We start from the raw sequence: 6,558 nt of genomic DNA, 5'->3' as shown, positions 1-6,558 counted from the left end.
TGCTTATGTCAATTCCATCTTGGTGTGTGCGCATCACATGCCCATGTTCTGGATGCTTTTTAACCTTAGCAGTACCCATTGGGCCAGCAAGGGAGACCCCAGCAGTAGCACCACTATAACAGCACATATTTATCCCTGCTGGCCTCCACCCCCGTCAGTTCCTTCTTACAACTTGTGAAGGTTGCTGGAATGCTGGGCTTGCTCCTTGTGCCCTTAGAATTTTTTACCTTTTTGTTTGGAAATAGTTCAATCTTTTAAATAATTAGTAGGTTACTGTTAGTGCCTTATGTGTCTAGGAGAGGGACATTTGACTCTTGTAAAATCTGTCAGTCCTTCAAGCCTAAGACAAAGCAGGAGTGTGACTTGAGGTTGAGGTTGCTCCTCATGAAATCGGCGCTCCAAACCATGGCACCAGGCCCTGCATTGTTTGTAAGAAGCTCACTGGCATCAGTGTGTGAGACCGGTGCTATGACATTCAGCGGTGTTGGGCCGATCTGCGGCACCAGACCCAGCCCCCAGCACCAAGATCAAAGAAGACAGAGAGAAGAAGGTCGCTATCAAGAAAGGCACACTAGATGTGTCCACAAGTGGGACACCAGAAAGCTCTGGACCCACCCTCACATAATGTTGCTCCCACGCTGTGTAGGCATAGGTCGAGGTCTGCATGGGCCAGTAGTCCAGAAGTCCAGTACTTGTCTTTGGAGGAGGTCCACGAACCCTCGACCTCGGACATATTTGTTGAAGCCCAGGAGCTTAATGAGCTCATAGCTTCACTGGACCTGGCACTGACCGGTGGAGACTCCCACCTGTGCCATGCGGAATGACAACCTGCACCGAAGACTACAGTGCCAAAGGGCTTTCTGCCTCTGTTAGCCGTGCTGATGGGCCTGGCACTGATGGGACAGCCTTTGACTTGGGCTCTGGCTGGACCTCATCCAGTACTACAGGCACTCCATTTGCACACATGTCCTATTATGCTATCACACAGCAGGCCAGGGAGGATGCCATGTTTGGCAGGACTGTACTGCAGTCTGCATTCCCGTAACTCCTATCCATCTCAGCAGACACTGCTTACAGTCACTTGTATTGAATGGACATGAGCAAGCACTTGAGAAGAAAAGACAGTCATTTGTTCTTTAACTGGTGTTCTTGGAGATGAGCAACACATGTCCATCCAACCTCCCACCCACATCCCCTCTGTCAGAGTTCCAGCAAGAAGGAACTGAGGAGAGAGGGCCCTGGGGGTGCCCTATATAGTGCAGTGTGTGTGCGCCACTCCAAGGGACGCTGGTGCTTAGGGAAAATATTCCAGCACTGGTACATGTGGCAGGTGCACACACCCATGTAGAATGGACATGAGCAATACATCTCAAAGAACACCAGTTACAGAAGAGGTAACTGTCTTTTCTAGAGTGAATATTTCTTTGCTGTCTAGAAATAGCTGTGAAATCCATTGTCAAAAATTACGGTAATGTTGGTCTGCATGGAGGATATAATAGCATACTACTGCCATTTTATTCAATGGGTAGAGATCTGTGCTGTGGACCTGAACCTTTCAAATTATTCCACATAATGCATTTTTTTCAGCGTATGTTAAGAACTTGAGAAATACCATTTTTCTAAAAAATTAAGGAAAGATTTACTCAAAAATAAAGTAATGCCAAACTCAAACATGTCTGTGCTATCTTAATTCAGTCCCCTGACCTCAAGCTGGTCTTAATCCAAACGGTATATGTATTATGCTATCTTTACACAGGTGCTTGCCTCATTTAGTGCACTGGATGAACCATGCTCAGGGAATGAAATAGGGTTGTATAGTGAATGAGCCTGTTTTCTTCCACCTTATGTGGAAGGTATGTAGTGAGGCAGAGAGCAAATTAATGAGGCAGGATGGCCATTTGAATGCTACACTGGAGCACTGCATTCTGTCTTTGCCAGGGAATTTTTGTGTAATTTTGGGCAAGTCACTAGTGACCACAGTGGGATTCTTTTATAGGTGCCCAAATTGACACCAGGAGCAGGTGTAACTGATTTCTTTTTTTGAGTGCCTGCTCATTTTGATTCCACATTAGGGATGCATGTACTATTGTAAGAGACCTTTTTCCTCTGTGGTATCCATTGTACCGCGTGTCCTCTCAGTTTCTTCTTGCCACCCAAGACAGTTGTTCGAATGCCCCCTCTTCAGTGAGGCTTTTTCTCTGATTTTTGGACTGTGATTCATAATTTGTTAGTTAATAAAAGGGTAAATAGCCTCCGTGATTGAGGTACTCTTTGCTGCCGGGGATGGGTATGTACCGAGCTTCAAGCCTTGTGCTTCCTGTGGCAAACTTCTGCTTGGGTGTGACCTGCACTCCAGCTACTTGAAGTTCCTGGGAGAAGCTCATGTGAGGGACTCGTGCCAGTTTTGTCAGGACTTTAGACCTTGCAGAAAAAGGGATAGAGAAAGATGATGTGGCTTCCATGGACTTCAGTGAAGAAGGAGCCCCTTCTTTGATACAAGCTGCTGCTCTCTCCCCCATCCTCTGCCTCCTCCTCCCCCCCCCCCCCCCCCCCCGCCCCAGATAGGGCCATCTCAGAGTGGAGCAATTCGCTTCCACAAGATGACATCATGACCTCTGGGGCTTGAGACAGAGGAGTTTAAGGAATCATCCCATATCTTTATTGGCATTCTGGCTGCAGTGGCTCCCTCCAAAATGGCCTTACCATTAATGAAGCTGTAATGGGTCTGGTCAAGGCCCTATGGCAAACTCACTTCCTTCTGTCCCCCCCCAAGGGGGCAGAAAAAATATTTTGTGCCAGCAAATTGGTATGAGTAATTATGCTCCCCCTCCAGGATGGTTGTGTCATCAGTCAACAAGAGGGACACGGTGGGACTGACACACTATCCCTTAACAAACGGACACAAAAAACCTGGGCCTATTTGAGAAGAAAGGTAGCCTACAACTGCATATCTCTAAGCAGCAAGCTTTACAACTACAATCTGTGGGACTCCTTAACCAAGTTGAAAGACACTCTGCCTCAGAACTCAAGGCAGGAATTCTTTGCCCTCTTGAAAGATAAGAATGTGTTCTCAAAATGGTGACCGATGTAGCAGGAACGTCTCTGTTGTCATCACAAGGCTATGGTCTTGGCTCAAGACTTCCTCTGGAGGTCCAACAGTCCATCCCGAACTTTCCCTCTGAAGGCTTCTCATTAGTCTTGGGGCAGACAGACATGAAACTTCAAAGGCAACACTCAGATTCCTGAGCCTCTATTCTCCATGGACTTCCAGGAAGCACTTCAAGCCCCAACAACCACCTCCAAAACAGTAGTCCTTTTTTTTTTTTTTTTTTTTAAGTTAGAAGGAAGCTGTTGACACCATTTTATCTCAACCTCCAAGTTGACATCACATCAATGCCCCACTGGGCCAATGCAGGCCTTTTTTGAAAATGCACATGGGTCAGCTATACCAAGCTATACCACTTCAGATCCTGCTTCCCCTTTATTTTTGGACTAGATGTTCCACTGCAGCCCATCATGGTCCTGTATAATATAGGACTGTTGGGTCATATGTACAGTGACAATCAGCTAAACCCTTCAATCATCCCTCCTTCCAACCTTTTTGCCTGTCCCTCTTCAGGGACTCTTCTCACAAGCAACTCCCCACCAGGAAGTGCAGTCCCTTCTGTGGATCAGGGCCTTGGAGGTTTCTAAAGACTTGAGAAGGAAGCAGTTTTACTCCCAATATTGTCTAATCCCAAAGGGCCAAGCCAGGCCTTCAGCCTACTCTGGACCTGCGTTGTCTCAAATGGTATTTCAAGAAATTGAGATTCTGCGTTGTCTCCCTGGCCCACACCATTCTCTCCATGGATCCTGGAAACTGGTACTCTCTCCTTGACTTAAAGGACATCTACTCTCACATTGCTTTCTTTCGTGGCGGCAAAAGATTTCTCAGGTTTATTGTAAACCAATGCCACTACCAATTCACTGCTCTCCCATTCCACCTCTCTGTAGCTGCTAGCTCTTCACAACATGCATGGCAGTAGTAGCAGCCTTCCTCAGACAGTGAGGCTTTCAATTCTACTTGAACATACATCATAGCATCAGCATGGTCCAAGCACCTTCTGATTGCTAAGCCTGTTGATAAATGAAAGTCAACTCCTGCTTCAGTTCAGAGAATATAATTTATTAGGGCCGTGCTCAACTCAACACAAGACAGAGCCTTCTTTCCAGAAACCTTATTCCAGACTGTTAAAACTCTCATCCAAAATCAAGGTCCACCCTGTTATGACTGTCTGAGTTTGCCTCAAGATACTGGGGCACACGGCCTCAAACACTTACATGGTTTGGCATGCAGGGCTGTACCTTGGTCCCTCCAGATGTGACTAATGTCAGTGTACTCCCGGAAAAGACACCACTTGGACTTGGTGCTGTTCCACTCATGGTCCTCACCTCCCTGGACTGGTGGAAGGACCCAAGATTGGTAATGATGGGGGTGAACTTTGCTCTATGGCCATCAGTGTTACTAGTCTTATGCATCAGACCTAGGTTGGGGAGCCCACCTCAACAACCTTAGGACTCAGAACCTATGGTCCCAGGAAGGAACCTGCACATAAATGTCAGGAAACTCAGAGCTATCCGCATAGCCTCCCAGATGTTCCTTCCATAGATCTTGGGCAAGGTGGTGCAAGACCTGACGGATAATATCACAGCCATGTTCTGTTTCAACAAGTAGTAGTCGCAGGGAAATTCTGCAATTATTGCATTTGGAGCCATAGTAAAATTGCAAAATTTCTCCCAGGACTAACATAGGGAGGAGCTCAATTCTCTATCCTTTGTCAGGATAGGCCACCATCTTTGAGACTTCTGCATGAAGCACATCACAAGGCATCACATCTCTTGGGAGCATGGAATACACTGGTGGATTACCTCAGGAGATCTTTTCTTCTTCTTTGAGTGGTGTCCCTGTGGGTGCTCTACTGTAGGTGTCGGGCTTCTCCTGATGCCACAGGTCAGAGATTCATCAGCAGTTGTCTGCTGGACCGTGCATGCATGTTAGACACCTTGGGCCCTTCTTGACATTTCTTGAAGCACGCAGTCTGGCTTCTGCCAGTTCCTCCTAACCATCCTCGGTTGCAGAGGGAATGAGCTTCCTCTCGTCAGATCCTTTCAGAAGTTAAATAGTTGTTAGTTAATTGTTAGTTCGTTATTGGGTTAATAGTTCTTCATTAATCTTAGCAGTTGGTCCACAGATCAGGAAAAAAAAGGACATACAGATGTCTCAGTACTGCATGTCCAAAAAAACCCCAAAACAAACATAAGAAAAGAAGAGAAAACCATCTGAGAGAAACCAAGCCTGGATCGCCCAGGTTTAAAAATGTGACGCTTGGCGGGAGCCCCTGCCTGCTTTGGACGGGCACTCCCAGGCTGTGTCTAGACTACACCTCTCTGTTGACAGAGAGATGTAGATTAGGCATGATGAAATTGCTAATGAAGCAGGGATTTAAATATCCCGTGCTTGATTAGCATAAACACGGCTGCCGCTTTTTTCAAAACTGAATTTTTTCGGAAAAAAAGGCAGTCTAGACGCGGATCTGTTGAAAATAAACCCTTTTTCGACAGATCCTGTAAACCTCATTTTTTGAGGAATACAGGATCTGTTGAAAAAGGGTTTATTTTCGACAGATCCATGGCTAGACTGCTGTTTTTCGAAAAAGCTCCCTTTTGAAAAAAAGCGGCGGCCCTATTTATACTAATCAAGCACATGATATTTAAATCCCTGCTTCATTAGCAATTTTGACGTGCTTGATTTGCATCCCTCTGTCGACAAAGGGATGCAGTCTAGACGTAGCCTCATTATATTAGGTGTCTCGGCGAGGGGCATATTCCCCAAAAGTGCCCTCACTGCTCCAAATTAACAGCATGAGCATGAAGGGACAGGGAGATAAGGCTCAGAATGCTTTTATTTGATAAAACACTGCAGCCCTCACAAACGGAGCCCTCCCTGCTCAGGTTGGACTCAGTTAGAGCTGATAAGTGTGGCAGACTGTCTCCCCATGGTCTCGCACTTCTGTGAAGAAGAGGCCCTCTCTGACTTGAACCCTTCCACTGACCTGTATTAGCATTGGGGACAAGCTGGGCACTTCAGATATAGCTCCCACTCACCGCCCTGATAAAATGAAGCCAAGCCAAAGTACGTCTGCACCGGGGCTGAGCCCAGTGCAAAAACCACCACCAATGGCACCTGCATCATCTGCGGCACTGCTATCAGCGTTGGCGCAGGACTTGGCACCAATACTCACATCGGCATTGACATTGCAGCCGGTACTGGCAGTGTGTTCGGAACCATTGGTACATGACACACTGGCACCGTCCTCCGCACCGCAGTCAGCACTGGTACTGCAGTCAGCACTGAGCAGACCACCTACCTCTCAGTCTACAGATGAGTCTGTATTAGTTCATTTGTCAGCACCGGCTAAGTCCCATCATAAAACAGGCAGGGTCACTATTCCCTTCCACAGCCTGGAATGTATCACATTTTCCCTGGAGCCTCTTTCTCCCTCACCGGTACCATCAGCC

Source organism: Pelodiscus sinensis, chromosome 1 (genome assembly GCF_049634645.1).
Source record: "Pelodiscus sinensis isolate JC-2024 chromosome 1, ASM4963464v1, whole genome shotgun sequence".
NCBI classification, from domain to species: Eukaryota; Metazoa; Chordata; order Testudines; family Trionychidae; genus Pelodiscus; species Pelodiscus sinensis.
The sequence above is the reverse complement of the archived record's forward strand: the minus strand, read 5'-3'. Positions refer to the sequence as shown.